This window comes from Manis javanica, chromosome 5 (assembly GCF_040802235.1).
Source record: "Manis javanica isolate MJ-LG chromosome 5, MJ_LKY, whole genome shotgun sequence".
In the NCBI taxonomy this organism is placed as follows: Eukaryota; Metazoa; Chordata; class Mammalia; order Pholidota; family Manidae; genus Manis; species Manis javanica.
Genome location: NC_133160.1, coordinates 28,493,848 through 28,519,199, shown reverse-complemented (window position 1 = coordinate 28,519,199; position 25,352 = coordinate 28,493,848). Strand labels below are relative to the sequence as shown.

The 25,352-nt window shown below is 40.2% G+C and overlaps 1 protein-coding gene across 5 annotated transcripts in view; it reads right to left on the bottom strand.

Moving 5' to 3' along the window:
* Window positions 1-25,046, bottom strand: part of PTPRA (protein tyrosine phosphatase receptor type A) — a 258,722-nt gene extending 233,676 nt beyond the window's left edge. For 2 of the 5 annotated variants that reach the window (XM_037017449.2, XM_037017447.2), the window contains exon 1: window positions 24,784-25,046. The gene's annotated coding sequence lies outside the window, so the exon portion shown is untranslated. The remainder of the gene's footprint in view (window positions 1-24,783) is intronic. The other 3 variants (XM_037017451.2, XM_037017450.2, XM_073236844.1) reach the window with 2 other exon arrangements.
* Window positions 25,047-25,352: the final 306 nt, after the last annotated feature.

Sequence of the window (25,352 nt, the reverse complement as noted above, 5' to 3'; positions counted from 1 at the left end):
CCTGGGGATGCCTCTGGAAAGCGGAGCTTGTTAGATGGGGGAGATGGAATTATCTTTTACTGTGCATTTTTAGTACTATTTGAATATTTTAACATGTATTAATCATTCAAATTCATACATGATTTGAAATGAAGCATAATTTTAAAACATAACACCATATTTTTTCTTTTTTAAAAAAAATCTTTTGCAATCTTCTGTGCAGCAAAGGACACCATCAATAGAACAAAAAGGCATACTACAGTATGGGAGAATATATTCATAAATGACATATCCAATAGGGGGTTGACATCCAAAATATACAAAGAGCTCAAGCACCTCAACAAACAAAAAGCAAAAAAGCCAATTAAAAAATGGGCAGAGCAAAGAAGTAAAAAGCTAACCTTTTCAAACAATATTGCCTCTCTCTCACTTACCAACTTCACATTTCCCTGTATGGCCCCGGAAGATGACTGGTTAGCCAGAGACGGGTAAGATTCCTCAAGGGAGGAACAACCTAAGACAGGCACAGTCACAGGGGGGCCATCAGGCGAGAAATTGGGGATCAACAGAGGTGAGGCTCAGAACCTCACCCCCCATTTTGAGAGAAATCTTCTGCATCCGTGGATGTTTTATTGCCCTTGTCTAGCTTGGATTAGCACATAGTCTACAGGCACACACCTGATCATCTACATTTGCTCTCTTACAGCACTAAACTATGTTTTCTACCTTTATCTTGCATCTACTTACCACTTCAGCATTTTATTTAAAATAATAATAATAATAATAAGGGAGAAATGTGGGATTCACATATAAATCCAGGATAAAAATCAAACGAATATTCATATTTGACCTGATTGTTTATAGTTCATAATGAGTGATCAAAACTGAAAGTTTCTGTGATGACTGCCCTTGTACTGTTCACCATGTAAGAACTTATTCACTATGTAAGAACTTGTTCACCATGTAAGAACTTGTTCGTTATGCTTCAGAAGATTGGAGACTGACGAGAATTAGGCTAGGGGTGGATTAATGATTGTACATTGAGCATTGAGTCCCCTATACAGAATTTTATTGTTGTTAACAACCATTTGATCAATAAATATGAGAGATGCCCTCTCAAAAAAAAAAAAATGGGCAGAGGAGCTGAACAGACACTTCTCCAAAGAAATTCAGATGGCCAAAAGACACGTGAAAAGATGTTCCACATGGCTTATCATCTGAGAAATGTAAATTAAAACCACAATGAGATACCACCTCACACCAGTAAGGATGGCAACCATACAAAAGATGTTGGCGAGGATGTGGAGAAAAGGGAACCCTCCTACACTGCTGGTGGGAATGTAAACTAGTTCAACCACTGTGGAAAACAGTATGGAGGTTCCTCAAAAAATGAAAAATAGAAATACCATTTGACCCAGGAATTCTACTTCTAGGAATTTACCCTAAGACTGCAGCAGCCCAGTTTGAAAAAACTATATGCTCTCCTATGTTTATCGCACTATTTACAATAGCCAAGAAATGTAAGAAACCTAAGTGTCCATCAGTAGATGAGTGGATAAAGAAGATGTGGTACATATACACAATGGAATATTATTCAGCCATAAGAAAACAAATCCTACCATTTGCAACAACATGGATGGAGCTAGAGGGTAGTATGCACAGTGAAACAAGCTGGGCAGAGAAAGACAAGTATCAAATGATTTCACTCATATGTGGAGTATAAGAACAAAGGAAAAACTGAAGGAACAAAACAGCAGCAGACTCACAGAACCCAAGAATGGACTAAGTTACCAAAGGGAAAGGGACCGGGGAGGGTGGGTGGGAAGGGAGAGATAAGGGGGAAAATGGGGCATTATGAGTAGCACACATAATGTAGGGAGGGGGGGACATGGGAAAGGCAGTATATACAGAGAAGACAAGTAGTGAATCTATAGCATCTTACTATGCTGATGGACAGTGACTGTAATGGGGTATGTGGGGGGAACTTGACGATGAGGGGAGTCTAGTAAACATAATGTTGCTCATGTAAAAAAAAAAGCTTTTGGTATAGAGGGCATGTCAAAGTGTGGGCAAAGGGTCTGTTTGTTTCTATGCAGAAGATTAAGGCCTAGCTTGGATACCCAGAAAATGAACTAAGATACGATATGAGGAGGAGCTTCCGGCATCAGCACTCTCTGGAGGACTTGTGCCGGGGGATGATCATCAAAAAGCCTCCACAGGGATCCGGGCGATGCTGCGGTTGTGGCTGTGTCCACCCCACCATTTCCTGGACTTGCCATTGGAATGAGGAGGGAGATGTCTAGGCTGGCATGTGCATACAGTGAGACAACGAATTTGACCGGATCTGTACTGTTGGAACTCAACCAGGAGTTGGGAGGGGTCCAAGTTGTAGCACTCCAAAATCTTATGACTATAGACTATCTACGGTTAAAAGAACATATGGGATGTGAGCAGATCCCAGAAATGGGCTGCTTTAATTTGTCTGATTTTTCTCAGACTGTTCAAGTACAGTTGGACAATATCCATCATATCATAGACAAATTTTCACAAATGCCTAGGGTGCCTAAATGGTTTTCTTGGCTTCACTGGAGATGGATGGTAATTATAGATTTGCTTTGTTTATGTCATCGTATTCCTATTATGTTAATATGTGTGTGCAAATTAATTAGTAGTTTAAAACCTATACATACTTAAGGTACTCTACAAGAAGATATGTCAAAGAAATAATCAATCCTCCCATGTTTTCTTCCATATGCTACCTCTAAAGCTTTTCTTCTTCCTTCCTAATTACAACCCTTATATAGAATTCGTGCCTCATATCGAATTTACCGAGTATCATAATTCCTCCAGGTGGTAAAGATACCTCGAGACCAGTGCTGGGCATAGAAGCCACAGGGCATAAATCTGCAAAGAAGTAAAAAGCTAACCTTTTCAAACAATATGGCTTCTCTCTCACTTACCAACTTTACATTTCCCTGTATGGCCGCGGAGATGACTGGATAGCCAGAGACGGGTAAGATTCCTCAAGGGAGGAACAACCTAAGACAGGCACAGTCGCAGGGGGGCCATCAGGTGAGAAATTGGGGATCAACAGAGGTGAGGCTCAGAACCTCACCAACCCCTGCTTTGAGAGAAATCTTCTTCATCCGTGGATGTATTGCTGCCCTTGTCTAGCTTGGATTAATACTTAGTCCATAGGCACATACCTGATCATCTACATTTGCCCTCTTACAGCATTAAACTATGTTTTCTACCTTTATCTTGCATCTACCTACCACTTCAGCATTTTATTAAAAATAAAAATAATAATAATAATAGAGAAATGTGGGATTCACATATAAATCAAGTATAAAAATCAAACGAATATTCATATTTGACCTGATTGTTTATAGTTCATAATGCATGATCAAAACCGAAAGTTTCTGTGATGACTGCCCTTGTACTACTCACCATGTAAGAATTTATTCACTATGTAAGAATTCGTTCACCATGTAAGAACTTGTTCGTTATGCTTCAGAAGATTGGAGACTGACGAGAATTAGGCTTGAGATGGATTAATGATTGTACATTGAGCATTGACCCCCCTATACTGAATTTTATTGTTGTTAACAACCATTTGATCAATAAATATGAGAGATGCCCTCTCAAAAAAAAATACTTTCTATTACTTCAGAAAATTTGGTCAAAAAAGCAATGCAAGCACTCTTCTAGTCATTTTCCTGCTCTCATGCATGAAGACTTTAATGGTTATAGCAAATGACTAAAGAACTGCAAAGCTGTCAGTTTTTGATTATTCAAAAAAAAGCTCAAATGAATATTTGTTCACTTTTTTTTATGTAACTTAAATTTGTGTTTATACAGAATATTTTGTCAGCATAACAATGGCTTTATGAAAATACATGTGATTTTTTTTCTCTGTTGTATAAAATAGTTTAAATGGCATAATAATTGTCTATTCCTTGAAGATTTAAAAGAACACTTAATACCATGTAGACCTGTCCTTTTTAACAGAGGCAGTTTTCAAACAACTTTATCAATTTCATCCATTGATACTGGTCTTTTTATGTGAATCATATATCCTTGAGTCTATTTATTAATAGTCTATTCTATTCAGAATTTAAAATTCATTGGTATAAAAAAATTCATTGGTATAGAGTTGTACTATATATTTTTTAATCCATTTCATGTCATCTATCACTGTTTCTTGATTGTTAGCTTATTGCTTTTCTTATTTTTATTTATTTATAAATGGTCTTGGATTTAAAATTCTGTTTTTATTTTTATTCTGATTTTAGCTTTATGTCTTTGCCTGTTTTTATTGGGTATATTCTGTTGTTCTTTTGCTTGAATTTAATGTTTATTTCATTTATTTTCATTATTTTATTTCACTTATTTAGTAATAAAACAACTTGATCCATAAAAAAAAAAAAAAAGCTTTTTCAAGCTTACCTCTTCCTCACCAGTCAGCTGTCACTGAGAATCACTGCCTTAGAGGTTCACAACTGCTACCAACAGCACTACTGCAAATTGGGTAGGGATACAGGAAGGAAAAGGATCGTCTACGATTTCTACCAACAAGCAGCAATGGTAGTCGCTGTGAATTCAGCCCCTGTAAACAAAGTGAGCAGGCTCAGGTGGTAAGTAAGGAGCACTGGAGGGTAGTGGTCTCACAGAACCGACAAGCACACTGATTTGGAGCTGGCCTCACTCCCTGAAAGGTGGGTAAAGCATTCACATCACTGGAGACATGGAAAGGGCCACAGGAGAACAGAGGAATCCCTTTAAAAGGTCTGCCTCACCTCCCTCAGTTCCTTTTGGAACAGTGGAAATCCTGGAACTATTCCACATTGCTCTGGTAACTACTGCTGATACATTAATGGAAGACATTCTCTTTATTAACAGGTAATATATTAATGCATTTACAATATTGTATGAAGCCACCAGTCTACCATTGTTTGAAACTAATTGTTGAAGTTTCTCCCCATTGCCCTTTATCCCTCTAACAGAAAGAAAGAAAGAAAGAAAGAAAGAAAGAAAGAGAGGGAGGGAGGGAGGGAGAGAGGGAGGGAGGGAGGGAGGGAGGAAGGAAGGAAGGAAGGGAGGGAGGGAGGGAGGGAGGGAGGGAGGAAGGAAGGAAGGAAGGAAGGAAGGAAGGAAGGAAGGAAGGAAGGAAGGAAGGAAGGAAGGAAGGAAGGAAGGAAGGAAGGAAGGAGAAAACTAATTGCTGGTTATTTGTCAATCATTATTTAAGAACTACTTGCACAATTCACAACAGCTGGGTTTCAACTTCTTCCCATACACAAAAGCTCAGCTCATTAAGAATCATCTCTTCCAAAAAGCCAGAAATCTTGGAACCCCACTAACACTTCTACTGCTTAAATCATACTTATCTACATATCTCCATCCTCATCACCACTCCCTCTACCCCAAACTAGTTGAGAACACTACCATCCCTGGCCAAATCTGCTGTAACAATAACCAAATTAGTCTCTGTTAGATCAGTCCATTCTCCACAGTAATGACAATCAAATCTTTTGACTGCACACTGACAAATCGGTAAATGCATTCATATATCCCCAACATATGTTCACCTGTAAATATGACAAAGATACTAATACATATAAATACTAGAAAATATTCATTTTCCAATGTAACAAAATAATTATTGTAATAATGGTTTTTATATGTGTAAGCATAAAAGCAAATATAAAAACCATTATTGCTATCACTAAAATATCCATGTTGGTTTTTAGTTATTTTGTGAAAATATTGGTTTAAAAATATTTTAGTGTGATCCATTTAATCAAATATTTCTCATTCTGCTTGGAAAATCTAATTTTAATATTTTGTGACAGAGCAATCTTAAAGTCAGTTTCAAGTCAATAATTTAATGGCTATCATAGCCAAAAAGAAACAAGGGTCCAAAGGGAAGAAAGTGCTACGGCTATGCTTACTAAATCATGATACTTCATTGTTCTGACCCTATCCAATTATACAAACATTTTCCTTTAAATATGGTTAGTAAATGTTAATCTTCCCTGATGCAATTAGTCTTGAAAACTAATCAGAAGATTATTTCTAACAAATGGATTTGAAACCCACTAAATGTATTAACTTGGAATATTTTCTTTTTAGATTTTTAACTGTGGGAATTTTGATACCTGTATACCTATTACCCAGCTTCAATAATTATCAATATATGGCAAATCATCTACAAACCTCCAAAGGTAATGAATTACGTTACTTATTATTTTTACTTGATATTTGGGTCACTTAAAATGTACTTTTCTGCAAATTAAAACCACAGTGAGACATCACCTCACACCAGTAAGGATGGCTACCATCCAAAAGACAAACAACAACAAATGTTGGCGAGGTTGTGGAGAAAGGGGAACCCTCCTACACTGCTGGTGGGAATGTAAACTAGTTCAACCATTGTGGAAAGCAGTATGGAGGTTCCTCAAAAAACTCAAAATAGAAATACCATTTGATCCAGGAATTCCACTTCTAGGAATTTACCCTAAGAATGCAGCAGCCCAGTTTGAAAAAGACAGATGCACCCCTATGTTTATCGCAGCACTATTTACCATAGCCAAGAAATGGAAGCAACCTAAGTGTCCATCAGTAGATGAATGGATAAAGAAGATGTGGTACATATACACAATGGAATATTATTTAGCCATAAGAAGAAAACAAATCCTACCATTTGCAACAACATGGATGGAGCTAGAGGGTATAAAGCTCAGTGAAATAAGCCAGGCAGAGAAAGACAAGTAGCAAATGATTTCACTCATATGTGGAGTATAAGAACAAAGAAAAACTGAAGGAACAAAACAGCAGCAGAATCACAGAACCCAAGAATGGACTAACAGTTACCAAAGGGAAAGGGACTGGGGAGGGTGGGTGGGAAGGGAGGGATAAGGGCAGGGAAAAAGAAAGGGGGCATTACGATTAGCATGTATAGTGTTGTGGGGGAGTACAGGGAGGGCTGCACTACACAGAGAAAACAGGTGGTGATTATACAGCATCTTGCTACACTGATGGACAGTGACTGTAGTGGGGTGTTGGGGGGGGACTTGGTGAAGGGGGGGGTGCCTGGTAAACATAGTGTTCTTCATGTAATTGTAGATTAATGATAGCAAAAATTAAAAATTAAAAAATTAAAAAAATGTACTTTTCCCATGCTAGGCAAAAAGTCAGAAAGAAGACAAAATAACCTAACACTGAGCATACTTGCAGCAGGAAAGTGTACTGCCTTCTAATTTCTATTCTAGAAGAAAGAAAAATTGCCCAGTGGTTGCACCAATAAAAAACAGCAGCAAAAATGTGTCTGCTTTTCTTGACGAACTGAGCTTTTTATAAAATCTTTTTGCCACGTTGCTGGTAGTAGGTTTTTATACCAACAGGTTCACCAACTCACTCAGATTCTCAGAGAAGGCAGAGTAAGAGCGTTCACCTTGACTTACATCTCTTTCTCATCAGGTTTAGCTGCAGGCAAAATGAATTATTTTAAAGCAAATTTCAGACATCTATATATCATTTTATCCATAAATACTTCAGTATTTACTTCTAAGAGAAAGGAGTCTTCCCTTTTAAAATAACTGTAATACTATTATCATATCTTAAAAATTAAAATAACTATTTAAAAATCATCTAACATACAGGTGGCATTCAAATTACTCCCACTGGTCTCATAAATATCTTGGTACAGTTGGTTTGTATGAAATCATATCTGAACAAGGTCTATACATTTAGTTAATGTCTCGTCTTTCTAATCTGTAATAGTTCCTTTACTTCTTCTTACCACTGATTTGAAGTAACTGGGTTCATATGCCCTATGGAATTTTTGAGCTTTCTAATTACATTCTGCAAACTAGTTGTTAGATTTAGAAGCTTAATCAGAGTCAGGTTTGATTTTATATTGAGGGGGAAAGAATATGTAATGAATGGTGTTGTATTTTTCCCATTGTACCACATCTGAAGAATATAAGGTTTGGTTGTATCCATTTTAGAGATGTTATGATTAATCATAAGACTGACAATCTGATCCTTCTATTATAAAGTTCCCTAATGGTTTTACAGCTACTGATAGTCAATGCCTTAGGTCTTTTATTTCATTAGGTCATCTGACATTTTTTTAGAAATACATTTGGAGATTTTTATCAGGTAACAAATTTATGTTTCCAAGTTCTTCATGTGTACAGTTGTAAGGGTTTTTATAGGTGCAATAAAATCACGAGATCACGAGTCATTAGGGAAATGCAAATTAAAACCATGAGATTACTAATTCACACCCGGTAAGATAGCTATAGTCACAGAGACAGAGAATAACAAGTGTTGGTACAGATGTGAAGAAACTGGACCCCTTGTGCATTACTATTGGGCATGTAAAATGGTGCAGTAGCTTTAGAAAACAGTTTGGCAGCCCCTTTAAAAGTTACACAGAGTTATTGCCATTTAACCCAGCAATTCTGCTCCTAGATACTCCAAGAAAAATGAAAACGTATGTCTAGACTGAAACTTGTACATGAATGTTATTCCTAACAGCCAGAAAGTGGAAACAAACCAAGAGTTTACTACCTGATGAATGGATAAAGTGTGGCATCCATACAAGGGTATATTTATTATATAGCTACAGAAAGGAATGAAGTACTGATACATGCTACAACACAGATGAACCCCAAAAACATGCTAAGTAAAAGTAGCCTGCAAAAAGGCCACACATTGTATGACTCCATTTATACGTAATGTCCAGTACAGGCAAATCCAAAGATAGAAATATTACTGGTCGCCAGGGATTGTAGAGAGGGCAGAAAGTTTATGGGTGCAGGGCTTGTTCTTATGGTGATGAAAATTAGACAGTGATGATGACTGCACAACTCCATGAATATACTAAAAACTGCTGACTGTATACTTTAAAAAGGTAAATTTTATGGTATGTAAATTGTCTCAATAAAGCTTTTTTTTTTAATTACAAGGAAAAATGTTATCTCACAGTACATTTCTTTTTAAGAAAAAAGCAGTTACTTTCTCATTCACCATTAAAATAACATCTTTACTTGAAGAGATCGATTAAGGATATTAACTTCTCAAATAATATTTGCAAGGAGGATATTTATGACAGAAAAAGTCGACATTTATGAAAAAGAAAAATGCATTACATTAATAACTCAACCACAAGATAGCCAACAAAAGATAACCTGCCTCAGTAATCCATCAAGATGCAGTGAATGAATTTCATCCTTTTATTCTGTCAAAGCAACTGTTCTGTCAGTATTACATTTTGACAAGTACGTCATATAGCAATGTTATTAGGGCAGTCATTTACTATTGAGACTATGTCTTCTTCAGTACAATTTCCCTCCAGTAGGCCACAAAAGAAATGATTTTTCTTAGATTTAATTACTGAAGATAATCTAACAAATACTAAGAGATGCCAGAAGCTTTGATACTTTTATGACTATACAGAAAACCTCCCACACTGCAAAATGTGTCCTAGTATTGTGTCCAAATCTTGAGCAAAATGTCCTATGCATCTTACAAGAGTTATGACAAAGGAATGCATTTTGGCTTCTTGACATATATTCCACATAAAGTTGACCCTTGAACAACATGAGTTCGAACTGTGTAGATCTACTTAAACATTTGATTTTTTTTTCCAATAAATATACTGGGAAATTTTTTGGAGATTTGTGACCATTTGAAAAAGGTTTTCTTTTCTCTAGCTTAAAAGAATACAGTATATAAAATGTATAACATACAAAATAGGTGTTAATTTACTGTTTATGGTATTGGTAAGGCTTCCAAGTCACCAATGGACTATTAGTAAAGTTTTGAAGGAGTCAAAAGTTACACTCAGATTGTCAACTGCGCAGAGGATGGCAACCCTAGCCCCCAAGTTGTTCAAAGGTTCACTGTACCATATCAGTCTTTCTAAAAAATCAGATCATTCTGGGGGCCTGGAAGAGAAGGGATAAGAAGAATCTGCCTTTAGTGAGGGCCTTTTCATCTTTTCTAAGAAGAAACCTCAAAATATACCTTTAATCATTAGGTTAGTAAAATTGTATATAGCATCTCAATGAATAGCCAAGGACTTTAAACATCATTGGATAAAAAAAATGTAGAGATTCTTTTTATGGTCTAGGTGATTAGGTTTCAAATGTCCTAGTACTAGTAATACCCTCATATTATTTACTATCTCAAAGTTCTACATACTTTCAAAGCAAGATTCCTACTAATGACAGAGGATGCAAATCCATGTTTCAAACAGGCTTGATATATTCAATGTAATAAGTGATTTATTTAATGTGATTTAATAGCTCACCAAGAGTTCATAATGGCTGAACGAGGCTCAGCTCTGCCATTTTTTATTGTATGCTTGTGCTTGCATTATTAGTATTTTTTCAATCACTGATTTATTTGCAGAAATCCTCTAATGTCCATTTTATGAAAGTTTAATGAAAATGGACAATAGAAATCATTATCACTGTGTTGCAATACACTGAAAGAAAATTTATGAATATGGCTCTCCTTGCTCACTGCCGAACTCCTTTCTCTTCCCTTCAGGACATCTAAAGTTCTATAGTTAACACATTAACACTGTTTGACATATAGACCCAAGAAGGTACCAGTAACAATCCCTAAATTTAATTTTTTTAGATAAAAATAAGAAAAAGCTGGGGGCGGAGCCAAGATGGCGGCGTGAGTAGAGCAGTGGAAATCTCCTCCCAAAAACACATAGAGCTATGAAAATATAACAAAGAAAAATCTTCCTAAAATAGAGACCACAGGACACAGGACAACATCCAGACCACATCCACACCTGCAAGAACCCAGCGCCTTGTGAAGGGGGTAAGATACAAGCCCCAGCCCGGCGGGACCCGAGCGCCCCTCCCCCCGGCTCCCGGCGGGTGGAGAGAAACCGGAGCGGTTTTTTTTTGTTTTTTTTTTTGGCGAGCGCTTTTTGGAAGCCTTAGAGGGACGGGCCCCCGTTGCTGGGGAGGCAGGGTGGCGGGACCGGTGAGGAGGTACCTGGGAACGGCGCCAGAGGACAAAGAATATCCCGCGTTTCTCCCTGCGAGACCTGGGGGCGGGTGCCTGAGACCGGTGCCTGAGGACGGAGGAGGTCGCGCGTTTTTCCCCTTTTTTTTTTTTTTCTCTTTTTGGCGAGCGCTTTTTGGAAGCCTTGAAGGGACGGGGACCCCAGTGCTAGGGAGGCACGGTGGCGGGACTGGTGAGCGGGTGGCTGGGACCGGCGCCTGAGGACAAAGAATATCCCCCGTTTTTCCCTGCGGGACCGGTGGGCGGGTGCCTGAGACCGGCACTTGAGGACAGAGGAAATCGCGCGTTTTTCCCCTTTTTTTTTTCTCTTTTCTGCGAGTGCTTTTTGGAAGCCTAAAAGGGACAGGGACCCCGGTGCTAGGGAGGCAGGGCGGCGGGACTGGTGAGCGGGTGCCTGGGACCGGCACCTGAGGACAAAGAATATCCCGCATTTTTCCCTGTGGGACCGGTGGGTGGGTGCCTGAGACCAGCACCTGAGGACGGAAGAAATCGCGCGTTTTTCCCCTTTTTTTTCTCTCTTATTGCCGAGTGCTTTTTGGAAGCCTTGAAGGGACAGGGACCCCGGTGCTAGGGAGGCAGGGCGGCGGGACTGGTGAGCGGGTGCGTGGGACCAGTGCCTGAGGACAAAGAATATTGAGCGTTCCTTCCCTGCGGGACCGGTGGGTGGGTGCTTTTTGGAAGCCTTGAAAGGACAGGGACCCTGGTGCTAGGGAGACAGGGCAGCAGGACCAGTGAGCGGGTGCCTGGGACCGGCACCTGAGGACAAAAAAAAAAAAAAAAAAAATCGCTTGTTTTTTCCTTTTTTTTCCTTTTTTTTTTTCTCTTTGTTTCTGTTCCCTCTCTCATTGTTGCTGCTGTTGTTTTGGTTTGGAGAGTGCTTTTTGGAAATCTTAAAGGGGCAGGACAGGTCACTTAGACCAGAAGCAGGGAATCTGGGGATCTCTGGGCACTCTAACCCCCTGGGCAGCAGGGAGCACAGAGGCCCCTTACGGAGATAAATAGTCTCCTGGCTGCTCCCCCTCCAACGGGGCTCCACCATTTTGGAGGAACAGCCCCAGCCAGGCCAAGCCCACAGCAACAGCGGAGATAAACCCCAAAGCAACTGGGCAGGAAGCAGAAGCCCTGTCTGCGCACAGCTGCCCAGCACAAGCCACTAGAGGTCGCTATTCTCCCAGGAAAAGGCTACAAACCAACAAGAAGGGAAGCTCTTCCAGCGGTCACTTGTACCAGCTCTGCAAACTATCTCTATCACCATGAAAAGGCAAAACTACAGGCAGACAAAGATCACAGAGACAACACCTGAGAAGGAGACAGACCTAACTAGTCTTCCTGAAAAAGAATTCAAAATAAAAATCATGAACATGCTGACAGAGATGCAGAAAAAAATGCAAGAGCAATGGGATGAGATGCAGAGAAAAATGCAAGAGCAGTGGGATGAAGTCCGGAAGGAGATCACGGATGTCAGGAAAGAGATCACAGAAGTGAAACAATCCCTGGAAGGATTTATGAGCAGAATGGATAAGATGCAAGAGGCCATTGAAGGAATAGAAGCCAGAGAACAGGAACGTATAGAAGCTGACATAGAGAGAGATAAAAGGATCTCCAGGAATGAAACAACACTAAGAGAAATATGTGACCAATACAAAAGGAAAAACATTCGTATTATAGGGATACCAGAAGAGGAAGAAAGAGGAAAAGGAATAGAAAGTGTCTTTGAAGAAATAATGGCTGAAAACTTCCCCAAACTGGGGGAGGAAATAATCGAACAGACCATGGAATTATACAGAACCCCCAACAGAAAGGATCCAAGGAGGACAACACCAAGACACATAATAATTAAAATGGCAAGGATCAAGGACAAGGAAAGAGTTTTAAAGGCAGCTAGAGAGAAAAAGGTCACCTATAAAGGAAAACCAATCAGGCTAACATCAGACTTCTCAACAGAAACCCTACAGGCCAGAAGAGAATGGCATGATATACTTAATGCAATGAAACAGAAGGGCCTTGAACCAAGGATACTGTATCCAGCACGACTATCATTTAAATATGATGGTGGGATCAAACAATTCCCAGACAAGCAAAAGCTGAGGGAATTTGCTTCCCACAAACCACCTCTACAGGGCATCCTACAGGGACTGCTCTAGATGGGAGCACCCCTAAAAAGAGCACAGAACAAAACACACAACATATGAAGAATGGAGGAGGAGGAATAAGAAGGGAGAGAAGAAAAGACTCTCCAGACAGTGTATATAACAGCTCAATAAGCGAGCTAAGTTAGGCAGTAAGATACTAAAGAAGCTAACCTTGAACCTTTGGTAACCACGAATCTAAAGCCTGCAATGGCAATAAGTACATATCTTTCAATAGTCACCCTAAATGTAAATGGACTTAATGCACCAATCAAAAGACATAGAGTAATAGAATGGATAAAAAAGCAAGACCCATCTATATGCTGCTTACAAGAAACTCACCTTAAACCCAAAGATAAGCATAGACTAAAAGTCAAGGGATGGAAAAACATATTTCAGGCAAACAACAGTGAGAAGAAAGCAGGGGTTGCAGTACTAATATCAGACAAAATAGACTTCAAAACAAAGAAAGTAACAAGAGATAAAGAAGGCCACTACATAATGATAAAGGGCTTAGTCCAACAAGAGGATATAACCATTCTAAATATATATGCACCCAATACAGGAGCACCAGCATATGTGAAGCAAATACTAACAGAACTAAAGAGGGAAATAGACTGCAATGCATTCATTGTAGGAGACTTCAACACACCACTCACCCCAAAGGATAGATCCACCGGGCAGAAAATAAGTAAAGACACACAGGCACTGAACAACACACTAGAACAGATGGACCTAATAGACATCTATAGAACTTTACATCCAAAAGCAACAGGATATACATTCTTCTCAAGTGCACATGGAACATTCTGCAGAATAGACCACATACTAGCTCACAAAAAGAGCCTCAGTAAATTCCACAATATTGAAATTCTACCAACCAATTTTTCAGACCACAAAGGTATGAAAGTAGAAATAAATTCTACAAAGAAAACAAAAAGGCTCACAAACACATGGAGGCTTAACAACATGCTACTAAATAATCAATGGATCAATGAACAAATCAAAATAGAGATCAAGGAATATATAGAAACAAATGACAACAACAACACTAAGCCCCAACTTCTGTGGGATGCAGCGAAAGCAGTCTTAAGAGGAAAGTATATAGCAATCCAGGCACACTTGAAGAAGGAAGAACAATCCCAAATGAATAGTCTAACATCACAACTATTAAAACTGGAAAAAGAAGAACAAATGAGGCCTAAAGTCAGCAGAAGGAGGGACATAATAAAGATCAGAGAAGAAATAAACAAAATTGAGAAGAATAAAACAATAGCAAAAATCAACGAAACCAAGAGCTGGTTCTTTGAGAAAATAAACAAAATAGATAAGCCTCTAGCCCAACTTATTAAGAGAAAAAGAGAGTCAACACAAATCAACATAATCAGAAATGAGAATGGAAAAATCACGACAGACTCCACAGAAATACAAAGAATTATTAAAGACTACTATGAAAACCTATATGCCAACAAGCTGGAAAACCTAGAAGAAATGGACAACTTCCTAGAAAAATACAACCTCCCAAGACTGACCAAGGAAGAAACACAAAAGTTAAACAAACCAATTACAAGCAAAGAAATTGAAACAGTAATCAAAAAACTACCCAAGAACAAAACCCCGGGGCCGGACGGATTTACCTCGGAATTTTATCAGACACACAGAGAAGACATAATACCCATTCTCCTTAAAGTGTTCCACAAAATAGAAGAAGAGGGAATACTCCCAAACTCATTCTATGAAGCCAACATCACCCTAATACCAAAACCAGGAAAAGACCCCACCAAAAAAGAAAATTACAGACCAATATCCCTGATGAATGTAGATGCAAAAATACTCAATAAAATATTAGCAAACAGAATTCAACAGTATATCAAAAGGATCATACACCATGACCAAGTGGGGTTCATCCCAGGGATGCAAGGATGGTACAACATTCGAAAATCCATCAACATCATCCACCACATCAACAAAAAGAAAGACAAAAACCACATGATCATCTCCATAGATGCTGAAAAAGCATTTGACAAAATTCAACATCCATTCATGATAAAAACTCTCAGCAAAATGGGAATAGAGGGCAAGTACCTCAACATAATAAAGGCCATATATGATAAACCCACAGCCAGCATTATACTGAACAGCGAGAAGCTGAAAGCATTTCCACTGAGATCGGGAACCAGACAGGGATGCCCACTCTCCCCACTGTTATTTAACATAGTACTGGAGGTCCTAGCCACGGCAATCAGACAAAACAAAGAAATACAAGGAATCCAGATGGGCAAAGAAGAAGTTAAACTGTCACTATTTGCAGATGATATGATACTGTACATAAAAAACCCTAAAGACTCCACTCCAAAACTACTAGAACTGATATCGGAATACAGCAAAGTTGCAGGATACAAAATCAACACACAGAAATCTGTAGCTTTCCTATACACTAACAACGAATCAATAGAAAGAGAAATCAGGAAAACAATTCCATTCACCATTGCATCAAGAAGAATAAAATACCTAGGAATAAACCTAACCAAGGAAGTGAAAGACTTATACTCTGAAAACTACAAGTCACTCTTAAGAGAAATTAAAGGGGACACTAATAAATGGAAACTCATCCCATGCTCATGGCTAGGAAGAATTAATATCGTCAAAATGGCCATCCTGCCGAAAACAATATACAAATTTGATGCAATCCCTCTCAAATTACCAGCAACATTCTTCAATGAATTGGAACAAATAATTCAAAAATTCATATGGAAACACCAAAGACCCCGAATAGCCAAAGCAATCCTGAAAAAGAAGAATAAAGTAGGGGGGATCTCACTCCCCAACTTCAAGCTCTACTACAAAGCCATAGTAATCAAGACAATTTGGTACTGGCACAAGAACAGAGCCACAGACCAGTGGAACAGATTAGAGACCCCAGAAATTAACCCAAACATATATGGTCAATTAATATTTGATAAAGGAGCCATGGACATACAATGGCAAAATGACAGTCTCTTCAACAGATGGTGCTGGCAAAACTGGACAGCTACATGTAGGAGAATGAAACTGGACCATTGTCTAACCCCATATACAAAGGTAAACTCAAAATGGATCAAAGACCTGAATGTAAGTCACGAAACCATTAAACTCTTGGAAAAAAACATAGGCAAAAACCTCTTAGATATAAACATGAGTGATCTCTTCTTGAACATATCTCCCCGGGCAAGGAAAACAACAGCAAAAATGAGCAAGTGGGACTACATTAAGCTGAAAAGCTTCTGTACAGCGAAAGACACCATCAATAGAACAAAAAGGAACCCTACAGTATGGGAGAATATATTTGAAAATGACAGATCTGATAAAGGCTTGACGTCCAGAATATATAAAGAGCTCACACGCCTCAACAAACAAAAAACAAATAACCCAATTAAAAAATGGGCAGAGGAACTGAACAGACAGTTCTCCAAAAAAGAAATACAGATGGCCAAGAGACACATGAAAAGATGCTCCACATCGCTAATTATCAGAGAAATGCAAATTAAAACTACAATGAGGTATCACCTCACACCAGTAAGGATAGCTGCCATCCAAAAGACAAACAACAACAAATGTTGGCGAGGCTGTGGAGAAAGGGGAACCCTCCTACACTGCTGGTGGGAATGTAAATTAGTTCAACCATTGTGGAAAGCAGTATGGAGGTGCATCAAAATGCTCAAAACAGACCTACCATTTGACCCAGGAATTCCACTCCTAGGAATTTACCCTAAGAACGCAGCAATCAAGTTTGAGAAAGACAGATGCACTCCTATGTTTATCGCAGCACTATTTACAATAGCCAAGAATTGGAAGCAACCTAAATGTCCATCTGTAGATGAATGGATAAAGAAGATGTGGTACATATACACAATGGAATACTACTCAGCCATAAGAAGTGGAAAAATCCAACCATTTGCAGCAACATGGATGGAGCTGGAGAGTATTATGCTCAGTGAAATAAGCCAAGCGGAGAAAGAGAAATACCAAATGATTTCACTCATCTGAGGAGTATAGGAACAAAGGAAAAACTGAAGGAACAAAACAGCAGCAGAATTACAGAACCCAAAAATGGACTAACAGGTACCAAAGGGAAAGGAACTGGGGAGGATGGGTGGGCAGGGAGGGATAAGGGGCGGGAAGAAGAAGGGGGGTATTAAGATTAGCATGCATGGGGGGGAGGGAGAAAGGGGAGGGTGGGCTGCAGAACACAGAGAGGACAAGTAGTGACTCTACCACATTTTGCTAAGCTGATGGACAGTAACCGTAATGTGGTTGTTAGGGGGGACCTGATATAGGGGAGAGCATAGTAAACATAGTATTCTTCAGGTAAGTGTAGATTAAAAATTTAAAAAAAAAAAAAAGAAAGAAAGAAAGAAAAGGGGGATTACTCCTTAACAGGATAAAACTATTGGTAAATCAAAGATCAACGCATGCTTTAAATATCCTTAATGTTGATCACTTAAAGGGTGTCAGATGATCAGCTATGGAGGTACTCTTTTCTGATAATATTCCTTTCTCTTAATTAAAAAAAAAAAAAAAAGCAGTTACTGTGTGCTGACCTCCAATGAGTTCTGCACAGTGGTATAGAGGGCATGTCAAAGTGTGGGCAAAGGGTCTGTTTGTTTCTAGGCAGAAGATCAAGGCCTAGCTTGGATACCCAGAAAATGAACTAAGATACGATATGAGGAGGAGCTTCCGGCATCAGCACTCTCTGGAGGACTCGTGCCGGGGGATGATCATCAAAAAGCCTCCACAGGGATCCGGACGATGCTGCGGTTGTGGCTGCATCCAGCCCACCGTCTCCTGGACTTGCCATAAGAAGGAGGAGGGAGATGTCTAGGCTGGCATGTGCATACAGTGAGACAACGAATTTGACTGGATCTGTACTGTTGGAACTCAACCAGGAGTTGGGAGGGGTGCAAGTTGTAGCACCCCAAAATCTCATGACTATAGACTATCTATGGTTAAAAGAACATATGGGAAGTGAACAGATCCCAGAAATGGGCTGCTTTAATTTGTCTGATGGTTCAAGTACAGTTGGACAATATCCATCATATCATAGATAAATTTTCACAAATGCCTAGGGTGCCTAAATGGTTTTCTTGGCTTCACTGGAGATGGCTGGTAATTATAGATTTGCTTTGTTTATGTCACCGTATTCCTATTATGTTAATATGTGTGTGCAAATTAGTTAGTAGTTTAAAACCTATACATACTTAAGGTACTATACAAGAAGATATGTCAAAGAAATAATCAATCCTCCCAAGTTTCCTTCATATGCTACATCTATAGCTTTTCTTCTTCCTTCCTAATTACAAACCTTAAATAGAATTCGTGCCTCATATCGAATTTACCGAGTATCATAATTCCTCCAGGTGGTAAAGATACCTCGAGACAAGTGCTGGGCATAGAAGCCACAGGGCATAAATCTGCAAAGAAGTAAAAAGCTAACCTTTGCAAACAATATGGCTTCTCTCTCACTTACCAACTTTACATTTCCCTGTATGGCCCCGGAAGATGACTGGTTAGCCAGAGACGGGTAAGATTCCTCAAGGGAGGAACAACCTAAGACAGGCACAGTCGCAGGGGGGCCATCAGGTGAGAATTTGGGGATCAACAGAGGTGAGGCTCAGAACCTCACCCCCCCTGCTTTGAGAGAAATCTTCTGCATCCGTGGATGTCTTGCTGCCCTTGTCTAGCCTGGATTAATACTTAGTCCATAGGCACACACCTGATCATCTGATCATCTATATTTGCCTTCTTACAGCACTAAACTATGTTTTCTACCTTTATCTTGCATCTACCTACCACTTCAGCATTTTATTAAAAATAAAAATAATAATAATAATAGGAGAAATGTGGGATCAACATATAAATCAAGTACAAAAATCAAATGAATATTCATATTTGACCTGATGGTTTATAGGTCATATTGCATGATCAAAACCGAAAGTTTCTGTGATGAATGCCCTTGTACTGTTCACCATGTAAGAATTTATTCACTCTGTAAGAATTCGTTCACCATGTAAGAACTTGTTCGTTATGCTTCAGAAGATTGGAGACTGACGAGAATTAGGCTTGAGATGGATTAATGATTGTACATTGAGCATTGACCCCCCTATACTGAATTTTATTGTTGTTAACAACCATTTGATCAATAAATATGAGAGATAAAAAAAAAAAAAAAAAAAAAAAAAAAAAAGAAAACTTGGAAATACTCAAAGTTTGTGGTAGGAAAAAATGAAATCAAGTATTTTTAAAATAAAACATTAAGCATTCATCAGCATAAAGTCACCAGAGACTTTTAATGGCATGGGAACATGGTTATGATATAAGTAAAAAAGTCATGATCTTTCTTACCTATGGCAGGAGGATATGAGTCACAAAATTTTAAATTAAAATTTTCTCTTTCATAAAAAAAAAAAAAAAAAAAAATAAGAAAAAGCTCTAAAATTTTCTTCTAGTATCCTAGTGAATCATCTTGTCCAACTCATTTTGAGAAATCCTGCTCTAAATTACAGCCACAGTGAACTTCTTACAACTGCAAATCATATCATTTCACTCTCTTTAAAATCATTCAATGGCTTAGTTCTGTCTTCTGGATAAAGTTCAAAATCCTTGCATGGTGTAAAGGGCCCTCAACTTTCGCCCCTGTCTCTCTCTAATCCAGTGATTCTCAACCCTGACTGTATCATAGCATGATCCGAAGCGTTAAAAAAAAAATTAAATATAAACACACACATACATATATATATACACACATGTGTACATGAGTACATATGTGTGTATATGTATACACACACATGCACTTTCTCAGGGTCCCCACTAGACCGATTAAGTCAAAATACTTGGGTAGGGTATTTGCATCCCTGATTTTTGCAAGTTCTCCAGGTGAAATCAAAGTGCAGCCAGGGTAGAGAACTGCCCCCTCCTACTCACCATGGTCATCTAGCTTTAAGTGCTCATCACGCTACCCCAAGTGTAATCCACCCTCCAGTAGCACCTGCCTCACTGGTTGGTAATGCAGAATTCCAAGTCCCACCTCAGACCTACTGAATCAGGACTTGGCATTTTAACAAGATCCCCAGATGGTTCATGTGAACAGTTGAGTTAGAGAAGCACTGCCCTAAAGTACCAAATCCCTTCCCAGCTCAGATCCTTTGTTAAGTGTTGTTTAACTGCAAACATTGTTTAATATTCAACTTCTCTGGCTCTTCGAAGACATCTTATTCTTCCCCTTTGATCCCATCTGTAATTACTGTAGTGATTAATATCTGTCTACTGCCTTGGCCTGTAAGTGTCATATGGACAGACCATGTTACTCTGAGGTATCCCCAGCTCCTGACACAATGTCTGGTATTTTCAAAATGAAGAGCATCTAGTCTAGTGTTTCATACCAATACGATCTTACCCTAAATTTCCACAATATTTCTGTCCCATTAATCATGTCTTCAAAAACAAGTTGGCTTTAGCAATATAACTCTTGGATATGATATGTGTTATTGCAATGCACTTATTTCAAAGTCTAAATAAGCTCCTGGTCACTTCCTAAAGGATGTAAATTAAACCTAATTCAAAGTACCATTATATTTATTTTAAATAAATAAAACCAAATATTAGGTTTTGTTTGTAATAGCATTGGCTCGATCATCAGAAAACAGGGCCATATAAATTGTTGATGATGTTGTAAGTAAATTCAACCTTTCTAGAAGGCCATTTGGCACTGAAACCATATCTTGAGTCAGTGAACCCACTTCAGGGGTAAGAGACCAAGAAAATAATCCAGAAGAAGTATTTGAACAAGGGCAGTCAGAAGTACCACTTACAACAATAAAAAAGAAAAAAAAAATGAAAGAAAAAATAAAGTTTGCACAAACTACAGTCATCAATGAATACTATTACTCTGTGATTTAAAATAAAGATACATAACTAAATATAAAATGTTTGATGCTATCGGGAATACAAAAATCATTTTCTTCTGTATGTACTGAATTACAAAAATTCTATTCCTATACAGTGACACAAATGGATGTAAATTTAGAGTAAATATAGTTTTACATTTAATGGATTCTCTTTTCTATAGAGAACATATTAAATCAAATTTTAATGTTGGGTTATTTGTGGGTTTTCTGCTCAGTTTTATTGTTAGTGTTACATTATTGATATTTTTGTTGTTGCTACTCAGACTCACTAAAAAACATTTCTTTAGCTTTAGCATTTGGGAACATACATTTGTTACTGCACTATAAGTAAAAAGACAAGATTCTGTATTTGGCCAGCTTCCTCCTTATAATTCAAACTTCACCTGCATTTCATTTTTTTCCATATGAAGGTGGAGAAAAATAATACAACAATGTTTACAAATCAATCCTGACACCTCAATGAAAGGCCCTGGGCAAATACAAATATCAGAGCTGCTTAAAAAACCACAACCACCCACACTGACTGTCTTGCACAAGTCACTTTATCCTTCCAGGTCTCGAGGTCTCCCTGGTAAATTCAAAGAAATAGGCTAGGATCACATGGGGGTAGGGGAGCTTTGGTAAGGGAAAAGTAGGCATACGATAGATGAAAAAGGAGATCCCGATGCATACTCTGACGAAGATCTGTTGACTCCCACTCACATTTGTGGGGGACAGGATAAGTTAGTACAACCCCCTCAAAGGGGTGGTGATTTGGATACACATCTGAAAATTTTAAATGCACACATATCCTTTTACCCAGTAATTCCACTTCTAGAAATATATTGTTTAGATAATTTTACACATGAGCACCTAACAAAGTATGTACAGGACACTCATTGAAACATTGTGATAGAAAACCTGGAAACAACTTAAATGTTTAACCTGAAAACTAGTTACAAATTACTGTGCAGGGCCATACAATGAAGTAGAAGACTGTCAATAAAAAGAATGAACAGCTCTATATGTACTAACATGGAATAATTTCTTAAATATATTAAGTAAAGAACAAGATGTAACTGGTATATACAACACAAGGGGTAGGGGTATGGGGAAATGGATAGGTACACAAGTTTACAAAGGAAAAGTGTATATGTAAGGCCACAGAAACTGGAAACTTCAGCCATCTCTGGGGAGGTAGGGGTAGAAGGGAGACTTACTTTTCTCTATATACCCTTTTATAATGCTGAAATTTTTTCTCATATGTATATATGTATTATCTTTAACCCAAACTGAGCAGGATTCTCTCTAGGCCTCCCTCTGGGTCTGAGAGGCTGTAATTCCACCTCTGTGGGGCCTGTCCATTGCTTCTGAAATTGCTGGGGCATCAACAGCTGGCCTCACACTACTCCCGAATGACCCTTTCCAAAGGCCAGTCAGCCAAATTCCCTGACTGCCCTTAAAATCCTCCAGCGGCTCTCCACTGCCCCAACTCTAACACAGCACATACAGCCCTTCAAGCTCACCCTAATCTCATGCCCCACTCTTCTTCCCTCTACCCAATCCAACTATATTTAACCTCTTGCTGTTCTGCAAGGGCAGTGGCTTCCTTCCACTTCCAAGCCTGCTTGTGCAGCCCTCTCTTTGCTGTATCCTATTCACTATACCCAAACTCCTATGCATCCTTCATAATCCAAAGGCCCCCTCCCAGGACAGCTTTCTCAGACAACCCAGGGAGGAAAGCTTTCTATACAATCTGGCAGATGCTCTGTCATCTGCCTCAGTTTCCACCTTTGTGAAGTTGGAATAAGCCCTTATTGGATTAAATAAGATAATTTGTGGAAAGCATTTATTTCATAGCCTGTCATAAGACAAATAAAAGATAACAGAATAGCTATTATTACACTCATAGCACCTGCATGCATTTGTATCCACCTGTCCTACATTGGACTATGAGTTCCTCAAAGGTAAAGATTTGATCTTCTTACTTTTCTTTTGTATCCCAAGCACTTTGCCTGCATACAGAAGGTACTTACTTGAATGTACGTAAGTCAGAGGATTGGCTCTTCTGGTACTGAATTTCATCCAGATGGTAAACAAGTGGCTAAAATGTACCTACCTAGTGAACAGCCTCCTGGATCCCACCATGCCTTAGAGTGCACATAGCAGCAGGCCACTTGAGGCAGGCAGAAGTGAAAAGAGACCATGGGGATTTTGGCCTTTAGAGACAGGCAAGATGACTGGAAGCCAGAAGGATGTGACCTGCTATTTCCTGCCTGCTGACCAATAATTAGGGCTAGACATGGGGAACTGGAGAATCAGAGAGATAAAAGTCCTAGGCATGCACTTCTCTCAGGAAGTGTGCACCTGGAAGTAAACAAAGCTGAGACATAAGGGGGAAAATGGGACAGGACCTTCAAGACAATTCGAAGAATTGTCTCAGGTGAGAGATGGCAAAGTAAACAAGACACAGCTTCTGCCCTCAAGACACTTCCCAAACGAAAAGGGCTTTAAAGGAAGAGGTAGAGCTTAGTAGGTAAAGGTGTGGAGGAAAGTGAGTTACACAAGCATCTGACAGCGAAGAGGCAGTCAAGAAGCTCTGAATGGCTAGGGATGAGGAGGAGAATGGAAGGACTGGGTTAAAAGTTTTAAAATTGAGGTAAGACTATAAAGAGCCTGTATGGCTAGATAAGGCATTTTGTTGGGCTTCGTTCATCCCATGGGAAAAAGAGCGGGGAGTTTTTAAGTAAACAAGTGACAGCATCAGATCTGTGTTTTTTGAAGGAGTGGCCAGGCAGGAAGATGTTCGCCCATCTTCCATCAGTCCTCTCCGCACCCGTCTCCATGCCCACCATCTTCTGGTTATAGGGCTGCCTGAACAGCAAGCAGGTGGCAAGTGTAGAAAGCTTTAGGGAGCTGTGACTGGTTCTAGGGCAGGAATCCCTACCCTGGACAAAGGATTCTGAAGGCATTTACCCTGCCCTAGGAGATTTCGAACATTCCTTTTTTCCTGTCTTACAAACATCACTGACCTTAAACAAACAACAACAAAAAAAATCTCTCAACACTGGGCTCAGCTCTGCCATTATTATTTTTATCTTCAGGAAATACAATTAGGAACTAATTTTTCAAAACACGATATTCTTTATTTTATTTACCAAAAGTAAAAAGGGAGGGGATCTGCACTCCCAACTGGCTCATTTTGAATTCTGGGCAGCTCCGAGCCTCTATTTCCCTTCTTAAGCAGCTTCAACAGTTGGAAGGGGGCGGAAAAGACAGGGGCCTCGGGGAAGAGGTAGGGGGGCTTTAAGGGAAAGAAAAGTTGGTCTCCGCAATAGCAGATTTTCTCATTCCAGGAGTTTTTCTCTTTCTTCCCATTAAATGGGCCTGGGCAAATTTTGTTCTCACTGTTCCGAGTTTCTTCTTTCAGAATGAACTACGGCAGCGCCCTGGCCTGGACCCAGGAGGACGCACGCAAAGTTCCCGGGCACTCACAGGGGTCGGCGTCCCGCACGTTTCCAGGGACCCCCCCACGGACAGCGCAAGGATGTGGGACCCGACTGGAGACGCCGGATGGATTCTACCCAGAAAAGAGGGATTTGGGCTCGCGCCGGGGACCCCTCCCACCCGCGCCCGGGAGCCGCCCTCCCTTTCCAGGGCTCACCCGGGCGGCGGCCGCCGCGAACACTCACCGAGTCCGGCTTTGGGCGGGACCGCTGGGGACGAGGACGCGGCTCCGCCTCGGTTCCGCGGCGGTGTCTCGGCCCGCCACACGCTCTCAGGGCCGCCGCCCGGCCCGCGGCTCAGAGCTTCGCGGCGGCGGCGGCGGCCTCGCCTCCATGACGAGGGGAAGCGGCTGAGGGGCGACTGGACGGGCAGCGGTGATGGCGGCGGCGGCGGCTGCCCGGGTCCGAGCTGGCTCGCGAGCGCGAGCGCGCGCGCGTCTCTGTCAGTGGTGTACTCGCCGGAGCCTCGCTCCCGACCCGGCCTTGGCTGTAAAGCGCTTCCTCATTGGCCATTCAGAGATGGGCGCTGGTTGGCCCACACAGAAAGAGAGTCTCCCCGCTCCCGCGGGCCCCGCCCTTGCGCGCCTCCGGTCGCTCGCTCTGCGGGCTGGGGCGCTTTGCCGGGTCTCAAGCCCTCAGGCTTGCGGTGGGCGGTGTGCGCCTCACCGCATCCAGGTGCTCGGGGAGGCAGGACCCCAGGAGCACCAGCCGCCCGTGCCCCAACGCCATCCGCCTCTCTACAGCCCCAGCGCCAT